Source organism: Mauremys reevesii, linkage group 16, assembly GCF_016161935.1.
Source record: "Mauremys reevesii isolate NIE-2019 linkage group 16, ASM1616193v1, whole genome shotgun sequence".
Taxonomy (NCBI): Eukaryota; Metazoa; Chordata; order Testudines; family Geoemydidae; genus Mauremys; species Mauremys reevesii.
In genome coordinates, this window is record NC_052638.1 from 14,001,568 (window position 1) to 14,024,410 (window position 22,843).

Here is a 22,843-nt window from a genome sequence, read left to right on the forward strand (position 1 = left end):
GAAGTTATGAAATGAGCAATCTCATTAGTTAGGCATGATATATTCATATGAAAGTGTACATGTTTCTGAATTATTGCAGTGTGGTTCCCTTGCTATAACTGTAACTTGTTATAATAGTATTGCAAATATGCCTTTAGTTAAGATATCAAGAAGTGACAGAAGAAAATTAAATTTTGATTGCTAATAATGATATAATTAATACTTACTGTATTTAACATAATTATAGGTGCATTGTTTCTTTAGAGGATGTGTGCTGGTACACTTTAACAGTAGTTGTTTAGTGAAGTAAAATGCTACTCCCCTTCACCACCTTTTTCTTACAATTCTAGCTTAATTTTGTGCCTGGTGGCCTTTGTACCCTTCCAGTTTTATTATCTTGGTGAACAGAGGAAAATATTACATTCATCTGTCAATGCTAAGGATATGGCTTCTGTTATAACTTCCTTTGGTGCTTCTATAATTTAATTTACTCTTTCAGAATAGTCTTCTCACTGTTAAAAAATCTCCAAATTTCAGGAATGAAAAGAAGTTGTGTGAGCATCTCTTAAATTTAAGTAACTTTTCTGGGTCACTAGTTACATTGTTGCAATGTCACTTGCTTGTGGGAAGTTCCGATTGGTTTCCTTGTTCTTTGACTTCTTGAGTCCATGTGCTGGCTCAGAGTTTGGGAACGTGTCTTTCTGCTCCTACACTGCTGTTTGCTCTTCCAGGAACAGCAGGAAGAAGGTATTTTCTTTCCTGTTTAAAGGAAGGACATATGGATTCATTCACATAAACATACGTTTCTCTTTCTGAAGCCTCCATCCTGACCTCGCACGTGGGAATAGTCCCATTGAGTGCAGTGGCACTACTCTGCTTAAAGTTATTCATGTGTACGTGTGTGCAGGTGGCTCTGGCTTGACTGCCCTTGACTTCAGTGAGGTTCTGCATGTTCATGAGGGACCATTATTGGCTGAATCTTAAATTGACTGGTTTGAAAATGTACTCGTTATACTAATCAGCCAGATCTTGGGGAACTTAGTGGGAATTTTGACTGAGTAAAGACTGTAGACCACACCTCCCACCCCCTGCAATGTATTACAAACAAATCCACTTCTTTCCATTTCCTCTTAGATATTTTGGGCTGTTATGTGACCACTGTATACAAAATACAAAATAGCTTTTAACACATGTCATATCAATAATGTTATAAATACTCTAAAATCAATAAAGCACCTCACAAATGACCAAATTCGTCTCATCTTCCCAACCCTGTTAGTTTACATTCTGCATGCTCTGCCAAGGCAGCATGTGATGATATTGCAGTAATAAAAGATAAAGTGGGACTTTCAAAATTAATGATCTCGCCTCATTAGGGAGCTACTGTGCTGTGCTTTTATAACTAATCTTGTTAAGTATACGCATTAAGACACAACAAGGCATGCAACATGGTGGGATAATGGTCCATCATCAATGGTTATTAGAGGAAAAGAACATACTAAGACCTTTTCACCTATGAAGTGTCACCGTCCCACTGTTAAATGTGCTCTGAAGTGTCCACTGTGATCATGAAATTACCCAAATATGATACATTATTTAAAAAACCAAACAGGATTTGCAAAGACTGCTGACATATAACCTCAGGGTGGATTCTAAAAACAGACACAAAAAGTGCATTGGGGTCATAATTATTAATTTATTTATCAATATATATATTGACCGGGGATGAAATTGAGTCCAATGCAGAGGGCCCTTTGCACCAATGCAACCCTAAAGGGTGCTTAGGGCTTTATATAGTTTCTTTGCAATGGGAACAATTTTATTCTGGGTGAGCAGCAACCACAATAATGGGGTCTCAAGAAGTCTGAGTGTGTGGCAATGGGGTTGCAGGGGTGGGTGGGGTGGATGAGAAATGTGGCAGGTACATGACTATCTTTGACTATGGGGATCATGGGGTAAGCTTGCTGTGCTTGGAGACTAGAATGAATGTCATTGGCACTGAAGGATGACACCATGGTTGGCCATGCAATTCCAGAGCTTACAGAGAATGGGCAATCTATTTTTTAGTGAGATTCGCTCATGTGAACCAATGCTGTTCCCAGGCAGGATTACTTATTTATTGGCTTTCCCAGGGTGCTCTTTACCATGGTATCTGACCACCTCACATAGACCAATCAACACCCTTGTGAGGTCAGGTAGTATTGTTGTTTCTATTTTACAGATAGAAAATTGAGGCATAGAGAGATTGATTGACCCAGTGTCACATACAGAATCTGTGGAAAAGATGGGAAGAGAGCTCAGGTTTTCCAAGTCCCAGTCTTTTGAGACCCATGATTGCATGCATGATTATTTGTGATTATGTGTGTAAATTGGGTAAGGGGACTACATACATGCACACAGATTGTGAGGTGCTTAGCATAAGCATTGTGCTAATTGAACCCACAATTGTCATACACATTTTTTGCCTGGAGACATCTGACTTCAAGTTTTGTAAATTTGATCCTGATTACGTAAATCCCTTGTGCGCTAGAGAAGAATTTTGCAGAATAGGCAACTGAGGCATGGAAAAATGAAGTGATGTGCCTCCACTCACACAGCAATTTGTGAGCCAGATAAAGTACCAAGGACTCCTAAAGCTATAACAAATGACTGATGGAGCTCACCAATTTGGGGTGTTAGGTTCAGATAAACATTCCAAAGTTTAGATGCTTATCCAGGCTTGAACCTCTGAACCCATGAGATAATCAGCATTTATTGTAGGTACTATGACTATCTGAGACAGCTACTAACTCTCAGAGTAGGTTTAATAACCAGCTGGTATTTAATTTGAAGTATAGAGTAACTGCCTTATTATATCTAACATAAATATTTATTTGAGAGGTTCAAATGAAAATATTTGCCAGCCTTCAAAGCCTATCAATTCCTGATCCAGGTCTGACAAAGGAAGCTTTAAGTGATTAAATTCATTTCTAGAAATAAAATTGCAATTTTCAACACTAAGGGTACTGTGATTCCAAACACTTTTCCTTTTCCTTTTATTGTGTTTGACAGCAACTAGCCTCTCAAGGTAAGTGGTGGAATATACTCTTATGTAAAGGTAAGGCATAAAATGAAAAGTGGAGGAAAGAAAAACATTTAAAGTAGGAAATTAGAACAGTTATTGAGTTCCTCACCATGGTTAATGAGTGTGCAGAAAGAAAACACCTCCTTGGCCCAGTGAGCTGGAGCATTACAACTGTTGCAACACTTCTTCTGTTTTTGGAAGGAAATAAGTAATAACCTCAACACAGGGGAAGTCTTCAGTTTGCATTTTTTAATGCCTCAGGGGAGTGCAGGATTTCTGGTTTGAAATCTGTTAAAATTTTCTTTAAAAGGCTGGTTTTGTTCTGAAATAAAAACAAAAATTAACATATTAAGAATATAAGTAGGTCGGGAGTGTACTGGAGAATATTCAAATGCTTTACTGGGACATTTTTGAAGAGTTAGAGAGAAGGTGAAAATTACTGTCATCTACTGAACTAGGTTCATGTCAATCAGGATTTATGTTTTGTTGTCCTGGACATAATTAGAGCCAGGTTGTAGGTGCACAAGTGGGAAAGGATTACCCATAAGGAACTCTCCCCTGCCATTGAGCACCTACAATGGTGCTGGGCATGGTTATCCACCTTGTACTCTTGATCTAAGGATTTAAGAGGGGCTAACACCGCTAAGACTCTCCAGACGGCCATCACTCACCCCTTTTGTCCTGGACAGCAGATCTGGTTTTGCTTGGTAAGGGAAGTATACACTCTTCAATGTGCACCTGAGGGTTTTCTGGAAGGCCTATGCCTGTTTTCAGATACCCGGGCCTGATTCATCACTGCATTCTCTAGTCTTAGCTGATGACTGCAGTGAAGTTGCGCCAGTGTAAGACTGGAGTAAAGAGAGAGAATAACCTCCGCCTATGTTTATGGCCTGTAGAAATCATCCCATTTTAAAAATCAAATAGTTTCTTGGAGTTTATTGAATTTATTTATATAATGACTTTTAACACTAGGTTACAGTTTCCTTATGAATGAATACAAATAGTCATCAAGAGAACAGTAGTAGTTACTTAGAGCTGAAAACCTGGCCCTGTATCCTGTGGTTCCCAACAGTAGACCAGCCAGCTGGCTGAGATGGACTTGGGCCTGCAGTCCTTCTGCACTTTGATGTGCATGGGGTTTGTGCATGGAATTACTGAAGGACAGGGCTGATCTACACTTCACTAAAGAGACCATCTTCCACTGATTTCAGTCTATGGCCAGCAAAGACCATGGATATTGATCTTGCTTCTGAAAATAGAAGGGGAAGGGGGCATGTCTTGAACTCATTTGATGTGAGTTCTGGAATCCAGTTCAAGTTCCTTTTCTGAGTTACTGATGGGCATATTCTATCACTAGGGCATACTGTATTAACCAGTACATTTCACCTGGAATCGTAAGTAGAGAATGGGTTGGTCTAGGAAGAGCACTGAGACAAGGAGAGGAAAAGTATAATCAGGAGTCACCTCTCTATCATTTAGATGCTTCAGTAGTACTTTAGATCCCTTGTCATGGGAAGATATAAATATTTTCCTTTGAAATCAACCCCAGATGCATTTGGTAAGCAAGCTGACAAAGGGCACCTTTGAGTGGGTAGTTCAGGTTTTACTTTTGCTTGGATAATAAGCTCCATAGCACACTGTGGATCCTCCACCACTCTGAAAAGTGTAAGTTCCAAATCCCTTTACAACTCAGTCTCCCCTATTAACTATATTCTGTTTTCCTGCTGTGTAGGCTAGTCCAGACTAGGGTGATGAGACAGCAAATGTGAAAAATCGGGACGGGGTGGAGGGTAATAGGAGCCTATATAAGAAAAAGAACCAAAAATCGAGACTGTCCCTATAAAATCGGGACATCTGGTCACCCTATTCCAGACAGTTCAAAAATATTGAAATAATTGTGCATATGTACAACCCTTGACAGTTCACAAACACCAAGGCTATTTTAAAGTTTGTATCATTCTTGTTTCCAGGTTCAGCTTAAAGTTGAACAATTCAAATCTGGATAGCGTTTAAGTAACGTGGGTTTGGATGATAGCCCCTGCGATCTCCGTAGGAAACGCATCCTTGTGGTTAACCTAATCAGCAGTTGCGTGCTACTGCTGTTCCACACAATTCAGCTGAAACAGCATTTTTTCAACAGTAGGAAATCTGAGTCCTAATAAGAGGTAGGCTGCATTTGAACTGCTCTTGAGAATGGTTTTAGCTCTCTGGTGTTTAGACAGATTTAAAACCAGAAGCCAGGTTTACTTTCATTCAACACTGAAAGAGAGCAGTAAAGTTGGTTACTATCCTGTACCATAATTTGTCAGTTTTTAAGTATTGTGAAGTTCCTTGATGCAGGTCATATATAAGAGCGGCAATAAATGAAATAGCACAGAAATAGCAAACCCACAAACGTTAGTCAAAAACTGAAATTAAACCCATATGAAAGCGTTACCTCTTTTCAGGAAAGTTTGGTTCATTTTCTCTTTGTGTATCTCTGCACTTCCAGATTTCCAAACCACAGAGATCTGAGCATTTTCTCTATGATTTAGATAAGCCCATCTTTTTTGTTGTTTGTACAATGCCAAGAACAGTGAGGTCCCGATCCAGGACTAGGGCTCCTACTTGCTTTGGTAATACAAATAAATAAATATTCATCATCATCGTCATCATAATTAATCAGCTGCCAAACTTCTGGATGTTTATTAAAAAATGAACGTCTGGAGGTTAACCCACAGGGAGCAAATTAAAAACATGAAAAGTCAACACTCTGCCAAATGCTGCCCACAAACAAAACCTTGCCAACTCGAGACACAAAAACAATACACACCATTCCCAGTAAATTGTGCAGATTTGCATGTTGGGTCATACTCTCCACTACTTCGCATCATTTTAACAGGAGTGTAATACCACTAACTGAAATAATGCAGTGGAGAATCAGGCCCATTGCAACGCCCTTCTTCTTTCTTGTGTGCTTTGAGCAGCAGTGACAGGATTAATAATATTGATAAATAAACTGTATGAGCATTAGGCTCCCAAAGTTACCCACCACGTTCACATGGACAAGGAAAGCTCAAACCTTTCAGAACTGTTGTTTCAGGCTGCCTGCAGACTCAGGCAGATGTCACTGCCCTGGTTTACACTTAGTTCACATTTGTAAGATTATTTCTGTAACCACAAGGACTGGAAATGTTTTTGAGAGAACCTAAAATGTTAGATTCTTCTGTACAAGACAGCAGCACCCCACTGTTTGCCAAACTGTCACAGGCTGACCCAGTTAGATTCTTGTACACTCATCATTCCTAAATCATAATTAGCTATTGAAATTAGAAAAGGGCCTGTTCACCAAACTTAGCATCTGGATGTATCAATAATTCTACATAGTGCCCACAAATATCAGAGCCCCGAACGATAAAGAACCAACAAAAGCAGCAGCTGCAAATATCAGACAAATGACACAAATTAACAGCAAATGAAGTGAGAAATTACCGTCTTGTTGGTTTAAATGCAAACAATACGAAGGAGTCAATTGCACAGATATTTGCAGGGAATGAGTTCAACTAATCTGGGGCAACATGAACAAGAAATCAATATTCAGAATTAGTGGGTGGCAAAATATGGCATGTTAACAAAGGGGCAAAAAGAGAAGAGAAAACGGACAGGGACCCAAACCATATCCTGCTTGTGTGATAGTCTAGTACAAACTCTTAGTCAGGGACCATCTTTTTGTGCTGTGTTTGTACAGGACCTAGTACAATGACATCTTTTCACATATAACCCTAAAGACTACAGTGTCCTGCAGTAATGTGGTATGTTGCACTATATTTTGGTATAATGAGATTCTATCTACTCCCCCTCCCCTCATTTTGATGGACCCAAATGGAATTGGGTGGGGAGTGGGGGAGGGGCAGAGTGGATTTTTAGTCCATGAAAATTTTTGATATTTTTACATTTTGTCCCAAAATTATTTCAAAATCTGGAAAATTATCTCAGGATGGGAAAACTGTTACTTGCCGAGCTCTAATTTTCTCTTTCACTGTTCAGCATATGCAGAATAAGGCTCTGACTCCACCCCCACTGAAGTCAATAAGAATCTTTCCATTGATTTCCGTCGGCATTAGATCAGGCTCTGACTGTCGAGCTCTGAGGGCTGGTATGTGTTTGCTTGATGGTGGGGCCAATAGTTTGCAACGTTAGAATGTAAAATATAAAGGCATTTGGATGTCACATAACATTAGCTGTTTAAAGCATGAAATCTCAGGAAAGGCTTCATCTTAATCCCCAATATGAAGAAATCTGAAGTGAACTTGAAACTGGCTGTTCAGTTTGGATATTACATTACAGGGGTCAGATCATGAACTCGAAGGGAATTGTACCTACCTTCTAATTAGTTTAAACTACACTGTGATGGTACAGATTTTGAAAAATCAACTTTTGAGTTTTTGGTGTTTTTGGTGTTTTTTCTAAACAAACCTCTTAAACCTAGAAAAAAAATGAAAGAAGAGAGAACATAACATAAGAACATAATTGGACAAAGCTTATTCACATTTCTGTGCTCCTGCTGCTTTCCCTGAGACATCTTCTGCTCTGCAGCCACACTGTTAGTTTAGCTTTATCAATCTGCTTGAATTTGCCTTTCCTCTTCCTGTAGACAGATGAGTAATGGGTAAAGCTAAGTTTAAAAGATGGTGTAGTTAAACCCATGGGCCTTTGCCACTGCATCTTGTCATATTTCACTCTGGGCAAAATAAAAGTTTAAAACATATTATTTTATGGATGGGGGAAATGTTGTTTTAATATGTGTGTTGTTTTTTTTCTGGGTGGTATTTTAGACTTTCTGCAATACTAAGTTATACAACTTAGTATTCGAAGAAATGTACAGTAGATGAGGGTTAGCAGGCATGGCTCATTTGATCCAGCCAAAGAAAACAGCTTTGTTGGCTGTTATCCCCAGTACAGATCTGTTTTCACATTCTCATTAGCTGATCCATAGAGAGACAGGAATTACATAGCGCTGTATGGAATAGAGTTTATTCAATTGAGACGTTAAAAGGTGCTTTTAAACTGTCAGCTTTGCCTGCTTTATCCTTGAATTTGGTCTGTCAAAACTAAAGATGGTTTTAGTTCTTGTAATGCCAAACCCTTCCATACTGGTCTCTTCCTCTAGCTAGGCTAATGCCTTCTGATAGGACCTATTATTTCAAGATGTCATGCTCGTGGCTGGACTCTTGTCAAAAGTTCCAAATTCACTGATTTTCATGTTTGTTGGGTTTTAAACATCATAGTCCGTATTCATCCCCAGTGTAACTCCAGAGGTGTCAAAACCAGGGACTGATTTGCCTATGACTTCTGACAGTGGGGGGTTGTGGATGGATGGTTGGCTTGATGGATAGAGAGAGTTGCATAAACGTCATCGACAGCTGCAAGTTAGCTCCTGGATGGCAGTCTCTGAGAATAAGAATTTTGTGACAATACTGGTGGTGAAAGCATACCCAATAGTGGATTCCTCATGAGTGTTTAATTTAAATTAAAGAAGGTGTTAGTAAAAAGGCATGTCTAAACACTGGAGGTCTGGGATGGGTTTTAAGAAGATCAGTTCAGGTGAGAACTGTTCCCCGGTGTCACAGCACATGCACCCATCTTTTTTATTTGGTAGCAAAATGGAAAAATCCTGGTTATTTAATTTACCAAAAAATTCCGCTGATTTCTGTCTCATTTCCATGACATTTCTATGATTCTTTTCCTCTCCGTTTTCAACATAATCACCTCATGATGTTTTTCTAAAATTTGTTATGCGGGCAGTATATTCCTCCTCATGATGCATCAACTATGGGTACGTCTACACTATGGGATTATTCCGATTTTACATAAACTGGTTTAGTAAAACAGATTGTATAAAATTGAGTGCACGCGGCCACACTAAGCACATTAAATCGGTGATGTGCGTCCACGGTCCGAGGCTAGCATCGATTTCTGGAGCGTTGCACTGTGGGTAGCTATTCCGTAGCTATCCTATAGTTCCCGCAGTCTCCCCCGCCCCTTGGAATTCTGGGTTGAGATCCCAGTGCCTGATGGGGCAAAAATCATTGTCATGGGTGGTTCTGGGTAAATGTCGTCAGTCATTCCTTCCTCCGGGGAAGCAACGGCAGACAATCATTTCACGCCCTTTTTCCCTGGATTGCCCTGGCAGACGCCATATCATGGCAACCATGGAGCCTGTTTTGCCTCTTGTCACTGTTACCGTATGTGTACTAGATGCCGCTGACAGAGGCGATTCAGCGGCGCTACACAGCAGCATTCATTTGCTTTTGCATGATAGCAGAGATGGTTATCAGCCGTTCTGTACCATCTACCATGCCATTGTAAATTGGCAATGAGATGACGGTTACCAGTCCTTGTGTGCTGCACCATCTGCTGCTGTCATAGGTGCCCCTGGCTGAGATCGGCCAGGGGCGCAAAAGACAAAAATGGGAATGACACCCCAAGTCAATCCCTCCTTTATGGTATCTAAAAATAGAATCAGTCCTGCCTAGAATATGGGGCAAGTGTACTAGAGAACCAGTGTATCAGAGAACCAGAGAGCACAGCCGCTCTGTGTCAGATCCCGCAGAAATGATGAGCTGTATGCCATTCACAGGGGGTGCCCCTGCAACAACCCCACCTGTTGATTCCCTCCTCCCCCAGCCTTCCTGGGCTACCGTTGCAGTGTCCCCCATTTGTGTGATGAAGTAATAAAGAATGCAGGAATAAGAAACAGTGACTTGTTAGTGAGATATGAGGGGAAGGCAGCCTCCAGCTGCTATGATAGTCCAGGCAGAACAGAATCTTTTCTTTACACATGAAGGGCGGGGGCTGATGGACCTCAGCCCCCTGTTGCTATGATGAAGATGGTTACCAGCCGTACTGTACCATCTACTGGGAATGATCAGGAGTTTTTTACCCAGGCGCCCCCAGCCGACCTCACCGGAGGCCAGCCAGGAGCACTCACGGGCTGATGATGAGGATGGATTCCAGTCCTTCTGCACTGCACCATCTGCCACAAAGCTGATGATGATGATGGATATCAGCCATATTGTACCATCAGCCACCGAGGAGGGGGGGCGAGGATGCTGCCGTTGACTGCTGCAGCATCGCGTCTATCAGCAGCATTCAGTACATAGGGTGACATTAAAAAGAGTCAAGAGAGGATTTTTTCCCCTTTTACTTCTGGGGGTAGGTGAGGGGGGTAAATTGACGAGCTATGCCCTGAACCACCGCGGACAATGTGTTTGACACTACAGCCATTTGGAGCTCAGCCAAGAATGCAAATGCTTTTCGGAGACTGCAGGAACTGTGGGATAGCTTGAGTCCTCAGTCCCCCCTCCCTCCCTCCATGAGCGTCCATTTGATTCTTTGGCTTTCTTTGGCTCCGCAGCAGCGTGCTGAGTCCCTGCCGTGGCCTCTGTCTGGAGCTTTTTTAAAAATGCTTTGGCATTTCATCTTCTGTATCGGAGCTCTGATAGAACAGATTTGCCTGCCCATACAGCGATCACATCCGTACGGTCCATGCTGGAGCTCTTTTTGGATTTGGATTTCGGACTGCATCGCCACCTGTGCTGATCGGAGCTCCACGCTGGGCAAACAGGAAATGATATTCAAAAGTTCGCGGGGCTTTTCCTGTCTACCTGGCCACTGCATCTGAGTTCTGATTGCTGTCCAGAGCGGTCAGTGGTGCACTGTGGGATACCGCCCGGAAGCCAATACCATCGATTTGCGGCCACACTAACCCTAATCCGATATGGTAATACCTATATTAGCACTACTCCTCTCGTTGGGGAGGAGTACAGAAACCGGTTTAAAGAGCCCTTTATATCGATATAAAGGGCCTCTTAGTGTGGACGGGTGTGGCGTTAAATCGGTTTAACGCTCCTAAAACCGGTTTAAACGCGTAGTGTAGACCAGGCCTATATTTGAGGCAGATAATAGCACTTTTGAGGGAAGATGATCCCGCTGTAAGGTTTTTCAGGGGGTTGACATGGGCTAAGGGGTTTAACAGATGGTAAATCTGTCTTAGTAAAAGGAATTGGGACAAAACTCAGAGTTCTGATTCTGCCACACTTACTCAGGTTTGCTAGTACTTCACTCCTTGAGTTATCCCAGTGAAATCAGTGGAGCTACCTACAGATTAAGGTACTACTAATTGTGAAGAAGGGAGATGGAATATTGCCCTTGAGTTATACACTGTTCCTCCTTTACTCATGCTGAGTAAATCCTTAGTACAGAATAAAGTCCTATTCTGTGGAAGGGTGTCAAAATCTGTCCCATAATTAGTTAAATCTGTAAAAAGGCAACTCTATATCCTGTGATACCATTAATTGCTCTAAGTGATGCATAATGGTGGCAACTGTATGAATATTTAAACATGCAAAACCAAGGGACGGGCATGGGGATAAAGGCAACTATGGATTGTTAAGTGTGTGCCTCCAAAAAAATGTGTCAATCCCTTGTACAACATCTGCATGTTGTTTTGCTTCCTTCCCTGCCACTTTACTGAATGCCGGATCAGTAAAGGACAGATAGCTCAGTTCATAAAGCAGCGCTTCTGTAAACTGTACACAGTTGGGGAATGTGCTTCTGGTGGAATTGTTCCATGATATGCAAGGGAAGGATTCATGAGTACATAAAATAACAGCCTAATCAAAGAAATAAACAAGAACAAGTCTGTAATCTTCACAAAATTGGGGGAAAAAAGTGCTTCTGATGGACTTGCTCCTACTGTTTTCTTTGTAGCTGATTCCAGAGCTCAGACCATCTGTTCCTTGTTGTAGGTTGTTAAGTGAAATGTGCTGCCAATACAAATAGCTTCGCTTGATGTTTGTTTGCATAAATTGTTTTGAAAGCTTCATGACGAATTTTAAGTATTACTTGCAGGGGTAGGACTCTGTGGAGGAGGAAATATAAATTTGATGATGCATGTTGGAATCCATTAATTTGTTTGGAATTTATTATAAAAGAGAACACCCTATGCAATTGTTGAGGAAAAACAATTTCATCTTGAGCCCAGAAGGTCTTTAGGTTTTGGTGTTGATATGCTAACTTGGCCACGTCAGAGGAAAAAAGATAGCACTTCTAACTGTGATCAGTCTGCTTTTGCATCTTCCTGAAGTTTAAATACCTTTACTTATTAACCAAACTAGGTTTAGTTACTTCAAAACCCATACATTTTCAGAGCAGTAATAGCCATTTGTTTTCTGTCTGCATTAGGAATACTAGAATCAGTTTCTTCCAGTCTGTAGGAAATGTAAGCATAGGTGCTGGAACTAGGGGTGCTGAGGGTGCTGCCGCACCCCTTGGCTTGAAGTGATTTCCATCATATCCAGGGTTTACAGTTTGGTTCAATGACTCTCAGCACCCCCACTATACAAATTGTTCCAACACTCCTGAATGTAAGATTATTGTCTGCAAATATTGACCTTAACATTAATGACAAAGATAAGAAACAGGTGACTGGACTATGATTAATACATGTAATAAATAAAAATGTTTCCAGTGATTTGTAGAAGCCCCAACTGAGATCAGGGCCCCACTGTGCTTGGCACTGTATAAATACACAGGTAGAAATAGTCCCTACCCCAAATAACATACAATCTCAATGGACAAGACAGACAAGAGGTGGGAGGAAAAAACGGAAGTACAGAGAGGTGAAGTGATTTGCCCAAGGTCATACAGCAGGTCAGTGGCAGAGGCCAACCAAGTGCCCTATCTAGATCATGCTGCCTCAAAGGTAAACTATTTGCAAATAGTGGATTTAATACAGCTTACACAGTGCCCTTGCTTCCCACTCCATTTTATGGAGAATGATATCTCTGCTTTGGGCACCATCCCCTGCCATTTTTTTTTTGAGTGTGCATAGTCATCTAGCCAAGCAATGGCAACTTCAGTGCAGATGCAGTTCTTCTAGGCCTCCGCTGAACCTAGTCAGCAGGCATTCCTCGACAATGTGCCTCATCATCTGTGTCACGCCGCAGCTGCACAAAGGGCTGCCACTAAGGCCCCAGCAATACTGGTTGGCTGCACAGAGACCTTGCCCAGTCCAGAACCTGTTCAACAGGGACCACTGACAACGGACCTGGTCAAAACCAGGCAAATTGTGGGGCTGGTGACCAGGGACTGGTTGGGGATAATAACAGATCCATTCCTCTCGCCAGAGTGTTTCCACCCTAACATCCTGGCATGGCAGATGAGACCATAATGTGACCTGCCATTGATCTAGTTCCGAAGGATAAATGTGAAACCATCTTGTCTGAAAGGGACAAAGAACGTTTGACTAAACTAACCAAAGATGGTGAAATGCCTTGCACATTTCCCTTTGTATAAACACTCTATTTCAAGTGACCAACCATTCAGATGTTGGTCTCTTCTTGTCTTCTAGAATATGGATCTGTCTGTTTAATAGATTTATAAAAAAGCCCCAACACAATTGCTGATCATCATTGCTTAGCAGTGGTAATTCTTTGGTTTTAAGTGAATTGACCTGGCTGCTTTCATCTTCAGGTAATACAGCCCCTGTTTATAATTCAGACCAGGAGCTTATGGAGATTTAGAAAGAGGCCCAGAACTTTGCTTTACTGTGCCAGTTAAAGCATTTATACTGATGACAGTTAAATTGTTGAGGGCTCTGTTATTCATTTACATCACAGACACTAAGGTCCTCTGACGACCTAGTGCAAATGTAAGCCAGATGTACCTAAACATATCTATTGTACATTTTACTTCATTTCAAACACTTCTCCTGACTTTCAACTCAAACCTTCTGTCTGTCTTGTCATGCTACAGTGTTTAATGATATTTTATTGCATTAGTTCACAAAACCCTTGAGTTTTTCAGTTGTCCTAAGCTAATGGACTGGGTCTGTACCCATTTGCTAATACAAGATCTTTTTTAGTAGGTAGCAGAGCTATTAAACATAAATCAAGGTTTCCGATAAAATATTAGGTTTCACTGCATCTTATAAAAGGAGAGTCTGCAGTTTTACCTGATTATTATGTCTTACAAGCTATAGTTAAAGCTTGTTTGGGGATTTACTGCATTCCATACCTAGTCATTTCATACAAACCCGTAATGATCATTTTGTAGGTTCCTTTCATTTAGCTCATAAAAGAAACCACAGAGTTTGCTAGCAGTAGGAACTGCAGCCCCCTCCTCCTATTCACTTTGGAAGGATACACCAGGGATGGTGGTTGTTTGGGGGTGGAGGGGAGGATATCACAGTGATTCTTCATCATCTGACCTGTGAAACAAGAGTTGGATAAACTGTAGTAGGATATTATGGTGTAAAGGGACAACACACTACTGATTGGCTACAAACTTGCAAACAACATTCTGCAACCTACATTCAAACATCCCTATCCTTTTGTGTGTGGGGAGGAGGAAAAGCCAAAAATAATACTAAAAAATCAGATAGCATTAGGGACCAATCCCGCATCAATAAAGTAGATAATTTTCTGTTGACTTCAATGCAACTAGAATAGAGGCCTCTCAGAACTAAAAATGGATAGTTTGTGTTTTGCTACACTATAGTCCTAAGTCAGGAAAACATCTCTATTTGGGGCAGAATTTAAGCACATACTTAAGTCCCGTTGCAGTCAATATGACATCAGTCAGACATGCTTAAGGGCTGTCCTGAATCGGGATGGATTTAAGCATGTGCCTGAATAAGGGCCTAAACTGCCAGCCATGCCTAACCATCAATTGGATAATTCAGTATAATAATAGCATAAGAAATGATGAACAAGAATCCAATCTCAGGTACATGAATGTAAATCTGGTGAAACCCTATTAAAATCAAATGGAAACTAAAATCAGAATTTGGCCCATGCTTTCCAAGACTGAATGTAAATATAACGGACTAGAAGCAGTTGGGAATTTTTTGACTAATTTTTTTTTCATTGGAAAATGCAGATTTGTTGAAAGCAGATGTGTCTGTTTCACAGGAAGATGTGCCAGGTCCAGGATGGAATTTCTGGAGAAAGGGAAGGAGAGAGAGAGGCCCACCCACTCTGTAGTAACCAAGAGCCTGGTGGGCAGGGCACTTACCTGGGATATGGGAAAGCCACTTTCAAGTCCATGATCTGAATCATGACTTGGTTTTGTTCCACTGTGGAATGAAAGCAAACTTTGAAACCTTGAAGTATTTTGTGAAACAGAATTCTTGTTTTCTGGCCAGCCTTACAACTGACTCTGTGTTTTGAAGTAATCCTATCATCCTTGTAATTCTATTGCAGTATTTAGTGTACTCATAAACAATGTGGTGTAGCTAAAATTAAAGCAATTATTAACCCCCCCACACTATTTTATTAAACATGAGCAAGAATCTGTGTGTGAAAGTCAAGTACATTTTCAAGCAAGTTACATGAACATTTTCTTGAAAATAGGCTCTGTGTTCTGTTGTGTAGATTAATGGAGATATCATTAAGGAAATTCATATGTATGTCTACAGAGTGCATGGAGACATAATATGGTGATATCAGTTTCCTTTATGGTTGGTGATGACACAATACGACCTTAGAAAGAGCCTTATTTTCCAATGAAAACAAAGTTAATTGTTAACTGTTGTGGTTTACTGTAGATGATCAGTTGAAATACTATACTATCCAAACACATGGGATGTATCATCTTGTATCACTGAAGAAAGAGAAGCCAAGTATGGTATATTTGCTAATCAGTGGATACAAGTGGGTTATGTTTCAGCATGTCCTGAACTAAAAAACACATCTAGGCTTCACTAGTAAACCACCAGAAATAACAAGTGATCACTGTAATAAGAATTTAACAGGCAAAATAACTATGCTATAACCCAGGTCATATGGTAACAACTTCATGGGCTCCTTTTTTTGAAGTTTGCTATTCTCTGAATGATAAAAAATAATAGTGTGTATTTATGATTCAAGGTACGTTCATGTCATTATCTGACTACTGGAGCTCTTCTTTTTCAGTAGAAAAGCTTATATGGGATCAATTTCCTTGACTCTGTAAGGGGAATTCGCCCCATTATTGACCCCAACTCACCACTGGATGGCAATGTTCCACAGGAATGCAGCTGACAGAACATTTATCTGGCAGTAAGAAAAAAAGAAAAAGAAAAAGCCTTGACTCTTAAAGAAAGCAGTTTAGAAATGACAGTTTTGTAATTGTTTAAATCAGCCTTAATTATAACGCGAACCTCGGCAGAAAGATTGTTTACAATGAAAGACATCGTACATGACTTCCAGTCTCACATGCCAAAAGGAGTTGGATTTAGTTTCAGAAAAAACAAATGAACATTCTTCACTCATCTCCCCATAGTCTAGGAAAGTGACTCAGTTTTTGTTTCTGACAGTTTTTCTTTTTCTAGTGGCCACAAAAAAATATTTTTTCAAATCAGCGAAAACATGAACATGTCACTAAATGATTGATTGCTTGCTGGGTTTCAGCCTTTGATAATTAAGCTTAACACAATGTCTCTTCTGCACTGGAGAATGATATTGTGCCAGATCCAAACGACACATGAAAAACTGAAATCAGAAAATAAAATCCTTTTTTAAAAACCAAATGCTTCCCTCTGCTGCTCAGTGAAGAGAAGAATGTAACGGTACTAAAAAACACAAACAAAAAAAAGTGCAGAGGGCCTGAAAACAAAGGGGGTTCCACAGCAAGCTACTCCTCCTCCTAAAGTCATGGAAAAGCCTTCGTGTAAACAGTGCATCAAATCTTTTGAATGAATGGGGACCCCAGCACACGCACAGGTTTATTAGGTTCTAGCTGAGGACATGTTGGGCATGGGGACAGGGAAGCTCTGGATTCACTTTTGGATGTGTGGTGCTTCTCTTGCAAAGAGGCAGATTTCCAAGTGGAAATCCACAAAGAGGTTTTTGCTGCTCTTTCGTCCCCTCCCTTGGGGACAGTGATTTACTATGAAGGAAGAACCAGTGAGAACAGGGTCTTGAAATGGGTCTGTCTGACCCGTACACTAATTAGATACCTTCCAGGATGGAGATGAGGGAGGGGGTCAGGGAGCAATACCGAGGAAGCAAGAACACCGCATGGATACTACAGGATAGAGTTGGGAACTGATTTCCCCACAGATTTCTAGAATTCCAAGCACGTACCTCTGCACACAGTGGGCTAGATTCACCATTGTGCTACTACAGCTCTATACTGGTGTAACTTCTATTGATCTCAATGAAGTTAATCACTCCGGAGAAACACAGTGGTGAATTGTGACTACAAACCCTCCCTTTGGGAGCTGCGTGTGTTCGGTTCTCAAACCAGTCGCTGAGTGAGGAGCTCTGTTTCCTCTCCCACTAGTTTCTTCTGCAGGACAGCAGAGCTTTTGGGCCCTAACTAACTGCATTTGGATTGTATAGGATCATGTCACGAGAAAAAACCATCAGTATCTGAAATAGCCACAGAATTTTTAAATGTTTGTTTTTAAAAAGCCCTACAACAGACAGATTTCAGGGGTTGTTAACCCCAAATAACTGAAATATCCTTTCTAGCCTATATTGTCTCTTCTCCCCATGAATGTGGGTTTAGGGTGTGATTTGAAGAGGTGCTGAGTGCTCTAAGCTCCCATGGATTTGGGCTGGAGTGCTGGGTGATCCACACCTCTGAAAATCAAACAGTTAATCTTTGGGCTTCTGTAGCAGTTTGATTACAAAAGGCCTCAACGTTGTCCAGTGTTATTGTTTTAAAATCTCTTATCTTAAGACTCCTGAAGGACTGAAACCGTGTCAGTTCTGTGTTTTCCTGCTATTCTATACTCTGCTGCTTGCAATACTGCTCTAACACAGCTGTGTGACTGCTGGCCCGCTGGAATCTGTCTCTCAAGCGTCTGTACTCGCAAGCAAAACTTGGAATAATTAAGGAAGTATTTCAGGCTGGTTTTGATCAAATAGATTAAAACAAGTTGCGCAAACGTGACCTATGAAGAATTTGACCAGAGCTCAAGGTGCTAGAACTAAGATCATAGCATACAAAATGGAGTTGCAGTCGGAGCAGGCAGACGATGCAGTTTGAACTGTATTAAGGAATGGGGAGCCCTAATAGTCTCAGATAAGATGTGAAGTTGCTGGACTTTGTTCTTCTTAGGCTTCTGGGTAAATTTTCACCTGGAAGGAAAATAAAGCAACGAGCAAACAGCGTAAAATACAAGAAGTCAACACAAAGCCAGGGCTTGTCAAACTGACATCTAGGCAAATTATTCACATTGTTAAAATATTTTCGGAGTTGGCTACAACTGGGGAAACTGTCTGAAATGAGGCTTCGGACTGAGCTATCCACATGTCTGTAGTCTAATGCGCGGAGAAAAACAAACGAACAAAGACAACACAACAACATTTTGGAGGTGTGAAATACCTGCACAGCTATGAACATGACAGATTCTGATCCCACTTAAATCAATGTAAACCAATGCATTTTAGTCACTGATGTCTAACAAAAATTGCAGGGTCAGATCCTCCCTTGGTGTAGATTGCCATGGCTCCATTGTCTTCAACAGATCTATGCCAATTTCCACTAGCTGAGGATCTGGCCCAAAGTGAATAGTCACTTCAGATTTACACCAGGGTAAGCGAGATCAGCATGAGCCCATGTACAATGCAATCCTTACCATTTACTCTTTCTAATTATATTTCCATTGTGACTACCACATGGTCATATACTTGATCGTATTGAGAATTCAAGTCTTTTGAAAGAGATACTGATAGGAGATAGAGATACAATTGATAAACATTTCCCTGTGCACAGTTAGTCATAGCTGAATATAAAAGTCCCACTTACTGCAGCAACCTTTACACTGTGAAATTGAGATTTTGTATAATCTTTACGGGAGCTGCCTTTTTTCCCTCCCCCCCCCCCCCCCAAGAAAGATATTCAAGTTCCCCCACTGGGAAATTGATTGTTTGTACAGTGCATACATGAATTAGAAACAAATAGGCTTCATTTCCTAAGGTCTTAAAGGATTGTTAATGGTTAAGCCTTCCTGAGGGATTGTGCTTTCTTCCCTTTGTCTAGAAGAACAACATTTTGCTTCATACAGTCTTGGGGGTGGGGTGGGGGAGGGGAAGAAATAAATAAATAATGTTACTTTGTGAATGACCCTTGACTGTATTGGCTCTCTCTGTTGACCCTGGGTTAAAGGATAGCAAGATAGCTCAAGCCTGCTTTCTGTCAGCGTTTCCTTTCTACAGGAACTCCTGTAGATGGCTTGGTGGGAATCCAGTGATAAAAACTGGAACTCATTTCTCACTTACAGAAAGGAAAACAAAACCGAGGAAAGAATGTTTCCTGCTACTCTTCGGTCAGTCGATAAGCTTAATTGGCTAGGTCTGTCTGCTGTACATTGATTGTACCTACTAATAAAAGAGCTATTGATTGGCACTTTATTTAACAGTGGCTTGCATGGACTATAGTTCCTGCTAATGTTATTACTACATCAACCTTTTCCTGTTCCCTAGCTCTTTAGTGGTATAAATTATGTCAAATGCCAACAACATTTTCACTATTCTCGGACTTTTGGACACTTTCCTTTATAAGTTTTTGACCTCCTTAGTGCACACTGTGTCATCTTAATAGGTGTAAAAGATGCTTAATAGGATGCAGGAAGAGTGTAGCTGCTAAGTTCTTATTAAAAAGTACTATAATTGTTATGGCTACATTTTATGTTTTAATTGGACCTCAGAAATCAAATAAATTGATATTACTTGACATCTATTTAATGTGACTGTGATTAGTGGGCAGTGGTGGCAGATTAATGAAGATGGATACCTATATCTGGAAACTTGCAACATCTTTGTAACCTTGCTAATGCCAGTAGAGGTCACTGTACAGAAATCCCGGTGGATGTAGGCGTCCAACGTGGTGTAAAGAAGTGGTTGGCTAGGGAATGGAGATAAACTTGAGAAAAGAACACGACAACCGAAGAGGTGGTCACCTCCGGATTCTGTGATTGTAGGGTGTTCAGCGTAGTAGTAGTAGTAAGCTGCTTTGTAACCAGTCCGACAGCCTGAGGTGCTGGAACAATTTTTATAGTGGGGGTGCTGATGATGGAAGCCATATATTTGCTGGTTTTTATCATTACTTCAAGATGGGAAGTGGCAGCAGCGCTGCCTACGGCTGTCCAGACAGGTTTAACTTTAATTTGTATGGTACCAATCTTGCTTCTCTTGAAGTCAGTAGCAAAAGTCCAATGGACTTTACTGGGGGTAGAAGCAGGCCCTATTAGAAGCTCTGTTGTTAATACCAGAAGGGTCAGTCTTGTGGTTTAGGCACTGGACTGTCACTCAGAAACTGGTTTCAGTTCCCAGCTCTACTACAGTGTTCCTATGTCGTCTCAGATAAGTCACTGGACTTTTTTATACCTCAGTTCTTGATCTGTAAAATGGGGATAATATTCTTTCCTTTCCCTTTTCTTTGGCTTTTTATTAGTTTATTAATTATTTAGTGTACACATTGACTCATACTATCTGTGTGCACAGTGCCTAGCACAATAGGGCCAATCTCCATTGAATCCTATAGGTGCTACTGTAATACAAATAATAAACAACATAATAATATGTTGGTAAACTTTATAAAGCAAATGTGTCAGAAATATATGTAGAAATTTACTGGAAACAGATAAGAACAACGGGTGCACATTAGCACATTTCAATGGGCAGTAGCAAACGAATTATAAAACAAAACCGCCAAATGCCTATTGCTGTTGCAAAATATGTCAGTACTTGAATTTAGAGGGAGTTGGCCATTGAAATGGATTTATCAGTCATGTTTCACCTTTCATTGGGGATTTATCTGTTTATAGATTGTGGGGCCAGAAGGGACCATCATGATCATCTAGTCTGACCTCCTACGTAACACAAGCCATAGAACTTCCCCAAAATAATTCCTAGAGCAGATCTTTTAGGGAAAAAAAATCCCATCTTGATTTTAAAATTGTCAGTGATGGATAATCCATCAGTAAATTGTGCCAATAATTATTTTCTCTCACTGTTAAAAATGTGTCTAGCTTTAACTCCCAGCCATTGCATCATGTTATACCTTTCTTTTCTAGATTGAAGAGGTCATTATTGAATATTTGTTCCCCAAGTAGTATTTATACACTGTAATTAAGTCATCCCAAATTGAGGTCCTTGAGTCTATCGCTATAAGGCATGTTTTCTAATCCTTTAAACATTCTCTTAGTTCTTCTCTGAACCTTCTCCAATTTATCAGCATCCTTGAATTGTGAGTACCAGAACTGGACACAGGATGCCAGCAGCAGTTGCCTCAGTGTCAAATACAGAGGTAAAATAACCTCTCTGCTCCTGCTCAAGATTCCCCTGTTCATACAGCCAGGATGGCATTAGTCGCACTAGGAGCTGATATTCAACTGATTATTCACCACGATCCCCAAATCTTTTTCAGAGTCACTGCTTCCTGGGATAGAGAGGTTTCTATTTGTTTAGACCTTCCATGTAATTTCAACTAAGGGCCTAATTCTACAGCTCTCACTCACGCAAAACTTACATTAAATCCTGTGATCACATGATGGGACCCTAAGTGGTTGAATGGAGGTAGCTATAAGGAACATTACTGAATTACGCATCTGTAGTGCATGGAATACACCTGGCAGTGTCGTTGACTAGCAATTGTGATGTTATTTCTCAGAGCTGGATTCTACAGTCCATAGCCAGTCACACACTCCCCTGAGCCCCATAGAGTATTGTGACTGTGGGAGGACTGTACAATTGGGCTGGTAGGTGAGATGTTCAAACTGCTCAGCTGCTGTTTAGGCATTGAAATAAGTGACCAGACTGGGATTGCGCTCGCTTTAAAATCTGGCCATAAGTGTCACAGTGGGAGCTGCAACATACTGAGCTCTTGGAAAACTGGTCCCGTGCCCTATTGGGAATAAATAAATAAAAGCATCCCCTAAATCTTACTGGACCAGGACAACAATGCAGGAATCGTGTGCTTCATTTATTTTGTTGTACTCCTACCCTCTCACAAACTCACTTTGTAGTAGCACTTGCAGGACTCTTACCTGTGGCAAATTAATCTAGTAAGTGTCTCACTCTGGAACTACCCTTGAAGCATGTGTGCTAGTAAGGAGTTTGCAACTGCATTCACTTTTCAGTTTGAAAAGTATCAGAAGTGTATATATTGGCAACACTTTGCTAAGAAGCTCACCAATCTCCATTTAAAAAACCCATAAGCTCCTTTCACCAGCAATTTCAGCAGGAAATTTCAATAATTTTTCTTTAAAGCCACATTTTAGAAGGGCAGGAATGGAGTCTTCTAATTCCCATACTAGTAGAATACACGGTAAGAAAACAATTTTACAGTTTAAAACAAATGACTAAAACAAACTACTTAATGACTAAAAAACAATCCCAACAAATTATTTTGCATCTCTCTGTTGTTTCAGATTGTAAACCTGTTGGATCCTAAATGTTGCTTAAAGGGGAGAAATGTTGAAATCTAAATATAAATATACAGAGAGGTCCACAGTATGTCAAGGTGAGTAATGAACAGGCAAAGAGAGAGAAACAAAACAATGCTTTTTTTGCATTCAGATCCTTTATCTCCGCACCCTTGTTTATGTTCTCTTGCTCCTGACATAAGGGCATTCACATTCATGCACACTGTAAGAGAGTCTCATGGCTAGCCAAGAAATTGCACTCACCAAAGGGAACAAGATGTTACCATGCTGGTTACCCTAAACAGTTTCCATTCAAACACCAACTCCCTTTGAAAACTGTTGATTAGTGGGGATTCCATATATTTAACATCAGTGAGATACAGGGTATGGTTGGTACTTAA

General features: G+C 40.6%; 1 long non-coding RNA gene across 1 annotated transcript; it reads right to left on the minus strand.

The window, feature by feature from the left end:
• Nucleotides 1–239: 239 nt before the first annotated feature.
• Nucleotides 240–21,628, minus strand: LOC120384791. The gene is made up of 7 exons (XR_005589110.1): nucleotides 21,548–21,628; nucleotides 16,073–16,119; nucleotides 15,101–15,161; nucleotides 14,231–14,294; nucleotides 3,715–3,737; nucleotides 3,153–3,365; nucleotides 240–738 (listed from the first exon to the last, which is right to left on the minus strand). It is a non-coding gene; the product is annotated as an uncharacterized LOC120384791 (long non-coding RNA).
• Between the last annotated feature and the right edge of the window lie 1,215 nt (nucleotides 21,629–22,843).